At 44.0% G+C, this 13753-nt stretch overlaps 1 long non-coding RNA gene across 4 annotated transcripts in view; it reads right to left on the reverse strand.

Moving 5' to 3' along the window:
• Nucleotides 1-6168: 6168 nt before the first annotated feature.
• Nucleotides 6169-13753, reverse strand: part of LOC147626450 (uncharacterized) — a 53330-nt gene continuing 45745 nt past the window's right edge. For 2 of the 4 annotated variants that reach the window (XR_015268589.1, XR_015268590.1), the window contains exons 2-3: nucleotides 9920-10104; nucleotides 6305-9807 (exon numbers count right to left, since the gene is read on the reverse strand). This is a non-coding gene — a long non-coding RNA (uncharacterized LOC147626450). Of the gene's footprint in view, nucleotides 9808-9919; nucleotides 10105-12003; nucleotides 12136-13753 lie in introns of those variants that run through there. The other 2 variants (XR_015268591.1, XR_015268592.1) reach the window with 2 other exon arrangements.

Consider the following 13753-nt stretch of genomic DNA (forward strand, 5'->3'; position numbering starts at 1 on the left):
ACAAATCGGTCCCTCGATTTGAGCAACGTCAACATATTTATGTATCTCGATACTCATGGATTGTGGTTCGGTAATTTAAAATGTTGATCTAGAGTATCTTTCACTCGAGGATCTTAATGTTATTAGCAGTTATGTATTAGTAGTGAGTAACTACGTACCCACTATCATCACACTAGTAGTTCCATACTAGTCTGTGAGTAACTCCATACCCAATGGCATACCTCCCCTGAGTGGGAGTACCATATACAACCATCTATAACAAGATGCTTAAGTCACTTGCTGCTAAGAAGTGACTACACAAATTGACCCCTCCATTGCACATTGCAGTACAATTTCTGGTATTACAACACGAATTTTTGGACGTCTTATCATAGAGGTCAACTTAAAAACTAGTGCATAGGTCTTGTGGAGTCTCGGCTGACCTAACCACACCACTGGTGACTTCCTACAAAAAATGTGGCGCCGAAGTCACCACCTATGTACTTTAACTCCGTAAAGTACATGGTCTCATCTATCATCTATGGAAAGTTGTAAAACATTCCTGCGAGATGGTTTTTTATCACCCTAAAATTATTGTGCACTATTTTAGTGTGAAGAGCTTTTTTTCCTGGGTACCATGGTTCACCCCAAGCTCATCTGTTGCTAAATTCTCCGATTTAACAAAAGATATGTCTGCCTCCGAACATTCCAGTTCAGCCCCAGACTTTGAGTTTACTTCTTAACACTCCGGTTAAGTCAAAACTCACCAGATACAGTAGGATTTACCACTAAGCTCTCCGGCTTAGCCTTCTATCCTAACTCAGCCTGAGTTTATGTACACTACATATGTCGGATCCCCGATACTAACAACAACCGGGCTCATCTGGAGTGAGATACTACTCACTATTGCCATGTAAAACCTTATTAAATCCTAGAAATGCTCCACTCATTCCCCAGGGGTCATACGACTTATAGGGTTTACACGCACATGAACTTTGTAAGCAAAATAGCCGGTCATGCAATATTACAATTGCTTATGTAGGAAAGTAATATATTTCTCAAATTCATATGGCAGCAACTAAAATGTGCTCACAATTGCACATTTATGTTGAACATAGGCAAGACTACGCTTGCAAAATGCTATAGGGCGTCCCCCATGCATGAAACTGTCCAACCAAACTAGTCTTACTGCTAACCTCTAGATTTAGATCACTCCAGAACTAAATCACTCTGTTAGCACTAGTACACCATCATGGTCTTGCTACCTAGAGCTTCTCCGAACTCTGTAACTGGGTTTTATCCCAACTCATGGCTATATTTGTAATTTTCAAAGTTCAAATTTCATCTTGCACACTTTATCACTACAGACAAGTGTACATACAGACCTGCCAAAGAGTCAAGTTACATGCACAGGCCTTGGCGTCCCATTCAACCAAGACTACAATCGATTCCGTGAGAATTAGATGTCCCATACCATCAAATTACCACCAAACCAATTGATGTGACATATAAAAAGGCTCTTTCCCCCCTCAAAAGATCACCACAAACTCTCCAGCAGTGGGATGTCAACGCATTGCAATAAAAAGAAGAGAAAACCATGCTAGTGAGTTTAAGAATAGTTCTCTTCGATCAAATTTTATAAGAGCATTGAGCATTACATCTCAAGACTATACCCTTTCAGATTTATCTTTGATTTCTACAAATCAATCCTAAATCTGCTATTATTATCTAGGCGTATGCTAATCCTTCAGATTAGTACTCCTAGTAGATAAACCAAATTGAGTACTGCTAGCAACACTGCTAGCCCCTTTATCCCATGTAATACACACCTTAGGGATTACCTTTACCAGGCAATCACGTGACTAAATCAAACTAGTCATCTCTAGGCCCAAGTAGTGACACTATTTACTACCAACAAGGGCCAGCTTGCCTCTACGGGCCAAGGCTCGCTTGTTGCTACAAACAGTAAGCAACTTGTTTGCACACAAGGCATACCACATCAAGACTACGCTTGTACATGGTTCTCATTTGCCAAAGTTTATCACAATCTTCTAGCAAATGTTAAAAGATTGTAAAGGGTTATGAGCACTACGGCTCAATTAGGCTTACCTTGACTTCTCGTGATAAGCACTCCGTCTAATTTGGGCACAACTGACGCCATTGCCGGTAATCTTAGCCCAAGTAAAACACATTGCAATTTTAAATTTACACTATAGCCAAACTACTTGACTTTAATGGTCAATAATAAGTTTATGCTCACCTTAAATTTAGTATCTCTGAACCAAATGTGTGATCACCACATGTGCTTAGTTCAATTCACTTCGAACTAGGACCAAGTCACTAGGACCAAGTCACTCCGGACTATACCTGAGTGGTGGCACTGCAGAGAAGGTGTGTCTACAGACGAACACATTTGTTTGTCACTACAAAACAAACACAAATTTGTCCAAACAAAACTTTAACTCTAGCAAGACGACGCTCGCAAAAGTGTAAATTGAAATCTGGCGAGGCTACGCTCCCAGAGTCTTCATAACAAAAATAAAAATGGTTGAGAGGTTGTGCCTTGCCAGATCTTTCCTCCCCATCCAAGAGAGGATTCGTTTGAAATTTTCTCATTTTTAATTTCATAAAAATGAACAATAAAAATATATTTAAAAAAATATATAGGTTTTTTAACCCTTTTTTTTTCTTTTTTTCTTTTTTTTTTTCTGGCCGTTTGCAGCGCTGGTTGGCTGCTGCTGATGGCGGGCCGGTCCCTGGCTTGGCTGGCATTGGCTGGCCACCGCCCGTCGGTTGGCTGGCCGCCCGCTGGCCGCCGCCTGGCCGCTTGGCTGGCCTACCGTTGCACAGCGCAGCCGTCAGAGCCTTGCGCTTGGGCTCTACGCCCCTCAGTCGTCGCGCTGGTTATTGCTTTCAGCAGCATTCCACACGCCCGCCCCGTAATCTGCTGGGCTGGCCATTTGCCTTATACAAGACAAGCCCCCCCCAGCCAATCATGCCTGGGCTGTTCTTCGCCGTTTCATTTTTTGCTTCTCCACGCAGGTCAGCCATGCCTGGGCGTTTTTGCTTCACACACAGCAGGCTCCGTGGCCCCCGCACGCTCTTCAACGCGTTTTTTTTCCTTCGCGTTTTCAAGGCCGCCTGGCAAGCCCAATCTCACAAGGGGAGGCTGCTGTTCGCCTTCCCCCACACAACGCAAGTCGCCCCCCCCCCAAGGCTCTTCCACGCAGCCGTGGGGCTCGTGGGCGAATCTTCGCAGTGGGGCTGCGCTTCGCCCCACATCAAAGCAGGCGTTCCATGGGCTCTGTGCCCCCCCCACACACAATTTTTCCAAAATTTTCGTTCCAGACAAGCTCACGATTTAAGCTTCAACGATAATTAAATGAAAATTTATTCGCAGATAAGCTTCAACGCAGGAAAACAAACGAGAAGCTTACCTCCAATATGCTGTGTGTGACGGGGAGAGAGAGAGAGTTCTTTCCTTCCATTCTTCCATGGCCGCCTCCCTCCACACCCTCCATTCGAGATAAGGATAAGGAGACGAATGGTCGAAAACCATCGAGTGCGCTCCGGTCCCCCGGTCACGCGCGGGCTCTGACAATCCCATCGAACCACGCTCTGATACCAGTGTTACATTCCCATAACGCCGCTACGGGCATTACCACAAGAGGGGACGGCCTCTGGCTCACCACCCAGCCATAGAGGAAGAATGAGGATTGCCCCTCATCCCCCAGGCTATATAGTGTGTGGCCTGCCGTCCACACTAGCCTGGCCGCCCATGACTCTGCATGGGCGACCTCTCCCACTGAACCCCGGATATAGCCATCCGGTCTGCCACCGTCGGTCACAAGCGCTACAGCCTATGTGACAGAGAGAGTGCATAATGTTACATAGGAGCCATGGAGGAGTGGTGAAGAAGAATAAGATTGCTTGCCCTGAAGTGAAAGGGGTTGCAGAATTAGATTATTCTCTTTTTTTCCCTTCAGTTCACTCACATGTGCTGAAGGCACTACCTAATTTGAACCACTTTAAGGTTAAATTCATTGCAAGATCCTTAAGCCTATTGTGAACAAGAACCTTGTTCTTGTCTTAGTCTCTTACACCCTCAAATCCTTTGTATATATTAGGTGTGTGTGTGTGGTTCTCTAGTACTTTTCATTTTGAGTGTTAAGGGATATTAATGTGTCTTTGTTGTTCCTTCTTTTCTTTGGTACTCACCAAGTCTTGAGTTTTCTTGGTTTCTCTTGTGGCAATATGTGAGTATCATGTGAAAGAAGCCACAAATTGTGGAAATACCAATTGGGGCTTCAAGAAAGGTGTCATGCATCCCCCCCTCCCTCGGCCTTCTCGTACTTGTACCTCCTTCCCTTCTACATTATCGCTTCCCCTTTTACCCTTCTCCTTTGTGACCTCAAATCCCCATCCATTCCCTGCATTTACTCTCCCCATCCCCCCCCACCCCCCATGGTGTTCATGCTCCCCCCTCCACCAAATGTTTCTGCGCCATGTCCCGCCCCGGTTGCTTCTGCGCCCCCCACCCCAGCCCATCGTGCCCTCCTTGCACCCATTTCCTCCCCTGCCTCCTTTTGTCTACAGCCCACCCCTTCCATTTGTCCAACCTGTGCTCCCAACCCCATCCACACACCCCTATTCACCCCTCCCCCAAGTCACCCCCATGTTTTCCAGGTTTAGCTCCACCCCTTTTCATCTCTTGTTCCGGGAAGCTTTGTCATAGGCTGATTTGCTTTGCAATTGAGGGTTTAAGCTAGCTGCGTGTAGGGCGGCTATCCACAATCTTGCAAACCAGTGTTGAGGCTGCAAGGGAGGCTACCCACAATCTTGCAAAGCAATGTTGAGGCTTTGAGGGAGACTACCCACAATTTGCAAACCAATGTTGAGGCTTCAAGGGAGGCTATTGTTGATGCTAGGAGTTGGAGGTCCGCTTTGGACAAAACGCAAGCGGCAGCAGCCTTGGTCTGGGTTGATGGAGACCTCTTGAAGGGGTGAAGACTAAAGGAAGCCAACACCTGCGAGGCTATTGTTAATGCTAAGAGCTAGAGGTCTGCTTTGGAGAAAAGGCAAAGGGCAACAGTCTCGCGGTGAGGCATCTGCCATGGAGTACCAAAGGAAGCTAACACGTAACGAAAGAAAACAGCATGAGTGCAAGAACCTACTCAATAGAAATGCGAATAGGGAGGCAGCAAACCGGGGGTTCAAGGAGAAAGGAAGGCCAAGGGGGTGCTTATGTGAGGAAGGGGGAAAGCAAGGCGAGAGGGTGAAGAGGAAGGGCGGCACAAGGAAAGCAAAGGAAAAGGTTGGGCAAGATGGAGCAGGCCTATCGGTAGCCTCCTGTGTGCTCTATACTTGATGAAATCTTAAAATATTTGAGTCCTTCTTTTGTCCTGTTCCCTTTTCGCTCTCTAGGCAAGGGATTCTTCATCTCTGAGCAAACGGCTGAATTGTTGAATATCATGGTACTCTTCTGATGACATGGCCGCAGTAGGCGAGGGTGCATAGGTGACAACAGAGGAGGGGTAGATGGGCAGAAATAAAATAGGGCGCAGAGGAGGCAGGGCAAGCAAGAGGTGGAAGGCAGCATGCAGGAGAAGGGGAGGGCGGGAGGGTGTGAAAGAAGGCAGAAGTGTGAAGGAAGAGGGAGACAAGAGCAGCACAAAAAGTCATGGATCACTTCATCTTAAATATAGCTTGTCTGCTTGCTCTGTGTTCTATGATTTCACTCTGTGTCTTTATAAGTCATGCATCACTTCATCTCAAATATTGTACCATGCATTCCAGGTAAGGAATTTATCATCTCTGAGCAAACGACTGAATTGTTGAATATCATGGTACTCTTCTGATGACATGGCCACGGTAGGCAAGGGTGCACAGGTGGCAACAGAGGAGGGGTAGATGGGCAGAAATAAAATAGGGGCGCAGAGGAGGCAGTGCAAGCAAGAGGTGGAAGGCAACACGCGGGAGAAGGGGAGGGCGGGAGGGTGTGAAAGAAGGCAGAAGTGCGAAGGAAGAGGAAGACAGGAGCAGCACAAAAAGTCATGGATCACTTCATCTCAAATATTGTGGTCTTGGCATGACCACAAAAGCTATTGCAGAACACTCGCATATTGCCCACAAGAGAAACCAAGAAAACTCAAGACTTGGTGAGTACCAAAGAAAAGAAGGAACAACAAAGACATTAATATCCCTTAACACTCAAAATGAAAAGTACTAGAGAACCACACACACACCTAATACAAAGGATTTGAGGGTGTAAGAGACTAAGACAAGGACAAGGTTCTTGTTCACAATAGGCTTAAGGATCTTGCAATGAATTTAACCTAAAGTGCTTCAAATTAGGTAGTGCCTTCAGCACATGTGAGTGAACTGAAGGAAAAACAAGAGAATAATCTAATTCCGCAACCCCTTTCACTTCAGGGCAAGAAATCATATCCTTCTTCACCACTCCTCCATGGCTCCTATGTAACATTATGAACCCTCTCACTTAGACTCCAGCAGCAAATTGTGTGTTAGTTTTGCACCATGTTGGTTAGTCTTTCTTTTTTCTTCAAGGAAGCAAGATCTCCATTTTTCTTCAGGGTTCTGATTGGCATTGAAATCAGCAGAGAAGCAGTTTTTCTTCAGCCAGGCAACAGAGCAAGGCTGCATTTTCCTTCATGGACAGCATGGGGTTTCTTCAGCTTTGGGAAGAGATCTTCATGAAGCAGATCAGCATCCAGGTGGATGTCCAGCATAGAAAGTTGTCCATGCACAAGCTGCCATATTGACCACCGCAGAGCCTGTGGACCAAGGCACAAAGAGGAGAGTTCACCAGGGATTGAACCCTAGCAGGAGGTTGCCTCCCCAATGCTTACCACCACCAATAGTTGAACAAACAGAATGTAGAAGCATGCCCATGACACAAACCCATGTCCCTTTTCTTCGAGGTTTGATAAGCATCCTTTCCTCTATCCCTATATATAGCAACCCTGCAAAAGCCAACTCTAAAGTCCTTGTAATACTTTCTTAGCACACACACACTGCTCTGTGTCTCATAACTCTGAAATGAGTACAAAGACACCATTCCACTCCCAGTGTTGATGTTGTTGTTGGCTGGGATCATTTCTGCTCTCTCTAGCTATTTTCAAGCTGACAAAACGATAAATATAACACCCAACATCTATGAAGGGGTGGGTCATATGCTTCTCTCTCTCCATCTCTCTCTCTCTCTCACACCCACACAAAAACACAAGCCTCGACCTCAAGCATTCATATATGTGGCGATAATCCATAAATGTGGCGATATATATATTGAAATAGATCAATGAATGCATTAGTGGATCAATGGTTCACATGTCTCATGCATGCTTTGCACTTGAAAGTAGGGTATTAAGAGAATGCAGACATCTAACATCACACACAAAGCAAAGCCAAGATGATGAAGGGCTAAAGATGGGGACAACTAACCCTAAGAGTGCTTGAATTGAGCCAAGATGCTAGCAAAAGTGTGTAGAAAAATTTTGAGGCATGCATGTATGAAGTGGAAGGAATGAAGCAGACAAAGGTCATAATGCATAAAAGACTTGGGGAAACATAAAAGAGTAATGCATAAATGAGGAAGAGCTAGAAGAGGCAAATGCTAGTAAGGAAACCTTCAGCCAAACCCTAACCTTAATAAAGACCTGTCGACTATGAGACCCTCAAAAGAAACCATAGCCTGTAGATTGAAGAAGATGAGAAAACGCACCTCTGCAGCAACATGGTCCAGAACTGCTCGGAACAGCCAATGGGCCTTCGCCTTACCCTCGCTTCCCATTACGTTGAAAATGGTAAATAGGCATTAACTAACTCGGGACAGTTTTACGCCAACCGCCGTCAATCGCATGTCCTTTGTGGGTGGTAGTAGCCTCATCGCTTTGCCCCTCCTCAAAGGGACGATTCACACTCACTCTCGTGGCAAACAAGTGATCCATGAAAAACTGATGTCCTTCTCATTCTCTTTTCACATGCTCCACGGAGAACCGAAACATATGTCCACCTTTCATGCCCAATCACAAACACGAAGTCGCAAAAACCCTTTCTGTATGGACATGCTGGACAATGCGCAGATATGCCACATAAGGTAGGCGCCAAAGAAGGTTTCAACCCCTTGACCTTTCAACCACTTGATATATTTATTTATTTACTTGCAAATGTAACATCATATAAAATATATATAGAACCCGCTCGGCAATGCCCAAAACTACCACAATAGCTATACAGAACTATGGATCCCAAAGTCACCATCAAGGAAAACCAAGAAGCAATCTAAGAACAGTAAAGTCCACAGCCCATCCTTCAATAGTGGTTAGTTTCAGATGCATTGTTCCTAGCCCAAGGACACAATGAAGGAAACACTCATCTGTGGTTACCAAAGAGTGCCAAATGCCCTCAACTCTACCAACACCCCAAGACATCCAACAAAGTCCAACAAAGCTTTGGATGCAACCTCAAGGTCGTCAAAGTCAATGCTATTGGGCATCCAAATACCCAAAGTTTATACCAAGCCAACTCCAAATTGTGGCTCCCAAATCCACCCTCACAATCTTATATGCAACGAACCACCAAGAAGTCGAGGAGAAACCAAATCAGGCTAGGAACCCATCAACGTCTCACTACCCCATGCGAGCCAAAACACAAGAACCTACGTCCAAAAATGATGTAGCAACACAAGAACCCATCTCTCGTACGAGGGTAACACTTTAATCTTCCCTATCGCCTTGACATCGATAAGCTTGCCTGTGACCTCTTAAGAGTAAATATATACTTAGTAAAGACATATACATGAGATGTCATACAGACATGCTATCCTGAGAACAACAGCTGATGAAAGTGTAGCAGAAGGAATACAAAAGAACCTTACAACTTTAATAAACATAAATTGCCAGTATAGCAAAGACTAAGTGAAGCATCTGGCCACCAAGAGAAGAGTTGTTGTGAGTACTCAGTGATGAGATGATCTTGAAAAAAGAAGGTAAGAGAGCATCAGATTTAATCAAGTAAGGTTATCCTTAACAACAAGATGCACAAATCAGATCCTTGACATTTATTTGCTTGTATCTCTGTACACAATAAATTGGCCAAAGCATGCAGTGTATCTTGTGATTTGCATGGGGAAAAATCAGCAACCTGAAAAACCGTAGAGTTCCTATTTAACCAAACATGATGAAGCAAGAACCATCTTGACCAGGCAAACACCGTAAGTTGAGCTTTCTCTCCCACTAGGCATTTTCCTATCAACCAATTAATTCTGTGCAGTTTGATACCAAAAGCAAGCAAGAATTTCCTACTAATGGCAGCCCAAAAAGATCTCAAAGCAGGACAGTCCCAAAAAAGATGAGAAACAGTTTCCAAACCAGCCTTACATCTCCTTGTAGAACCCAAACTACCAAATCTATCCTGAATCTTTGAACCAGTAGCGGGCAAAGAATTATTCATCAGTCTCCATAAGAAAATGACATTATCTCTAGGCAATAGAGTATCCCATAGTTGCTAAATGATTAGTTTCCACTGTGATTCAAACCAGTTCAACCTCCAACATGCATTCAAATAAAGAAATGAGTCCTATGAATAAATCATTAAGCGTAAGCATGAACAGTAGAGATGTGAGAGAAGGTTGTGTGAGACCACTTCCAATCACTGAAGAAGAGAGAGTCATTATCCACATTAGGAAAATAAAGGTTGTGTATAACATGAAGAGCTTGTTGGAGAATGCCTGTTGATGTGCATTTAATGCAAACATATCCCTTAACTGCAAGGAAGTTCTAAGGCCAATCATCTGCCCATCCCAAATATCTGCAAAGGTGACAATTCCCTTGTTATTTATCTGCTTGACAGTTTTAATATCCAAAGTAGCCAGAGGAAACCACACGAGCCCACCAAAGGCATTATTGCAAAAGGGAATTACCAGTGACTCTAATGGCAGGCTACCATGACATTACTGCAGTCACAATTTGGCGACGTTGCAGAGAAGCAAGAGAAAAGGGAGCCCCAGGAAGCCTCAAAGGGGCTTGTGCCGTTAATTTGTGCCTCCACTTCATGCCCTTCCAATTTCCACCTTGGGTATGTACCCATGCTTTATCCAACATAAATCTGGCCATAGAAACCCAAGCTTGATCATCAGAAGCTATCTTAATAATACCAAGACCATTTATACATCTAGGCTTTGCTATTTTCTCCAAAGAGATCCAACACATAGCTCTTTTCCCAAGAAAACTTTTCCTCCACAAAAAAAGCTTAATTGGCTTCATAATTTTGGTCCAACGTGAATTCTTGAAAAAATGTGAGATATGTTTGAAGGACTGAATTAACGACCTTTAATCTGCCAGTCCAGTTCAAGTCTACACATATCCACTTAGCAACTTTAGACAAGACTTTAACAGTCACCCACTACACAAATTGCTTATTATAAACTTGAGATCCAAATGGGATTCCCATATGTCTAACGATACACACTAAAGGATCTACATCCTAGTCCTCAGCAATCTGGACTTCTCAATACTACAAAGAGAACGTGAAGCCATACAAGAAGTTGCATAATGCCCATTGCTTCACTTTGTTCTAGTTATCAGCTACTGCTAAAGAAAGAAATGTATCATCAGCAAAGCTTTTATATACAAATTGTTGCCCATTTTGTAATTCCAGGCCTCTGATTTGCCCTGACTGAATAGCTTTATCAAAAACTTTGGCAAGGTGATGTGTAACAACTGCAAAAAGCAGGAGAGCAAGCGGGCAACCCTGTCTTACAGATCTCTTAAGTTCAAAACCTGCCACTCTAATACCATTGAACAACAGTGAAGCAATGGCCCCTTTAGACAATAGACCTGCCCCTTAAAAAACCATGTTGATGTGGTGTTAAAATTCTGTTGAGAATTGGGGACATTATGATGGTGGCAACAACTTTAGCCAAGAGTTTATGGACCACAGGTAGCATAGATATAGGTCTCCAGTCCTTCATCCTTGAGCAAGCCAAGCTCTTAAGAATCAGCTTAATCAATGCATCCTTGAGCTCAGAAAGGAAATTTGCTAATAACAAAGGCAATATTAATCAAAGTCATGTGATAGGAGTGGTAAGCATACTCCAAAATTCTAGGAGAAATTCTCAGGTAATCCCATCCTAGCCTAGGGATTTTTCCTTACCCATATGCCTCAAAGCCTCCAAAACCTCATCTTGTTGGAATGGTAGCTCTAGTTTGGCTGCAAGCTGAGGTTCAACAAACTGATCAACATGTTGAAGAAAAAATTCTTGATCAACTCTCTCATCCAAAGAGTAAGAGTCCTATTTACCAATAATCCTATCTAAAAAGGCCATCCACCACTGTGTAACCATGAGATTCGGGTTCTTCCCATTTTATCTTGGACAGAGGAAATATTTTCCCTAGACTGTTTGACCTTGAGGGCTTTGAAAAACATTTTAGGATTGACATCCTTGGAAGACAAGAACCTCAGTCCAACTTGTACCCTGGCCTGGTCAGCATTCCTCTCCAAACTTTGAGAGTGGGCAGCTTGCAAGTCCTTAAGTAAAGCATTCTCTTCTGCAGTCAATACAAGATGTGCCTTATTGTTTAAGAGTTGCTGAATTTGCATTTCTTGGACATGAAGAGAAGATCTTCTAGCCACGGCTAACCTTTTCCCCACAACTCTGATCACTGATTAAATATTATGAACAAAAGTACACCAAGCCCGTGGAATACATTTGTGCACTTGAGAGGCCAACACATCAGCACTAGACTTCACCTTATGCACAAAACTTGATTGGGAAAATAAAGATTTGTTAGAAATAAGCAATTGGTGAGAACCATAAGGCTGATTTTAGCATGTTTAGGAGGCCATTGCCAACACACACTGACAGGTTAATGGTCTGAAGTGAAATTATCATACCATAGAGACATGTTCACAGTCACATGGCCAGCCAATTAGCTATGTGAGAAGCATAAATACGATCTAATCTAGAAGCAGAGTTGGGATATTGAAGGCTATGATAAGAAAAACCTGAAGTATGATCCATATGACATTCTAACCATAAATCATGCAGATTCCATTTTTGCACCAAGCGGTTCCATCTACTCAACTCACTTCCATGCAACACATTCTGGCCCCAATCCCATCTACATTAAAGATGTCCATGTTAAAATCCCCCAACAAAAGCCAGTGATTCAAAAAAGAAATATTATGCATACAATCCAATAAATTCCTTCTCAAACCTGCTTGATTATAAGCATATACATTAGCTAGAGTCATCTGTTCATCTGCCTGAACAGAAATGATCAACAAACGACCAGTCGGATGATTAAATACAACCTCAGGAAGATAACTTCTTCTGACCAAAAACATGCATCCATTGAGCATATCATGTCTTCCAACATAGATCACGAGATAATCCAAATACCTAATCTTCCTTGTACAAGAGCCAAACAAATGATGCTCTTGAATGGCCCAAATATCCACTTCTTTATGTGGTTTAACATAATGCCAAAATCTGATATACTTAGCACGAGTTTGTAAACCCTTAACATTCCATGATACAAGATGCATAAAAAATTTCAACTATTATCATACTCGCCTCCTTCCTCATCTATAAGACAAAGAGGAAAAAGGCGAAACCAAGCATGCAGACAAAGAACTATGAGACTTCCAAGAAGAAGTGACAGAGGACCCTAGACTAGCCTGTCCCATGTTTCCACTCCCAGTGGACTGAGAGGAAGAATGATGTATAGTCAGATCAATTTCAAACGCCAACCCGCGATCAAAGTCCTGGGGCTCCGCTTCCTACAGATGTTTGAGCATAGCCTGCTCGTATCTTTGCACCTCCTCAGCCTCCTCTTGGCTAGATTTATGTTCCCCCTCACTCTCATGCTCCGAAAGGACCAGATACGGGTTTTGGGGGGAACTTGAAACATTAACATCTAGCCTATGCTTTTTTCTTACAGAGGATCGGTCGACAAAAGGTTATTCAAATCAGAGGCATGATTTGCATACAGGACTAATGCTTTGTTAGAATCAGAACAATCATCCTTTTTAAAAGAGCTTGGCTGACACTAAACATCCTAAACATGAGTGCTATGTGACCTGCCATCCTGAACATGAGTGCTATGTGACCTGTCATCTTGAACCTTTTTTTTTTCCCAAGAAAAGATCCTTTCATTAGTTATATAAAAAACGCCCATAGGGCTACAAAAGATCCTCTCTACTCATAAGAAAACAGAGCAGAGAACAAAGCAAGGCAGCCAGGGAGACTCTCCCTAGGTGCTGAAAAATACAAGAATCAGTACAAAGAACTGAGAGGCTATATCATACAATAGGAGGGGGAAAAAGCCAAACAGGTGGCCTGTAGTGCCAACGGGGGGACCCCACGTGTAGGGTATAGAAGGGGCCGCTGCGCCAAGTGGTGTGAAAGGCCTGGCGCCGCAAGATCGCCTCATCCGAGTCGCCCCGGATGCGGTCGTACTGTCCTCGCAGGGTGTGGATGAGCTCCTGCCAGATCCCCCGAACAGTCTCGGCTGGTGGCTCCAGTCTCCCCTCAAAGGCCCTGAAACACCGAGCCCTCCAGGTGAACCATATGATGAGGCTGCTGAGGAGCTCCCATCGTAGATCCCTCTCCTGTGTCCAGCTGGCGGACGAGAAGTCCGGTGAAGGAACAAGGCGAGGCTGGCCCCTAATGAATCTGATGGCCTGGCTGTCCTGCTCCGTCTCATAGCCCATAGAAGGCCCTGACGAAGTCGACCAAGCAGCGGCACCCCAC

The sequence above is a fragment of the Cibotium barometz genome, chromosome 22 (assembly GCF_041138505.1).
Source record: "Cibotium barometz isolate CiBa-2024 chromosome 22, ASM4113850v1, whole genome shotgun sequence".
Lineage (NCBI taxonomy): Eukaryota > Viridiplantae > Streptophyta > Polypodiopsida > Cyatheales > Cibotiaceae > Cibotium > Cibotium barometz.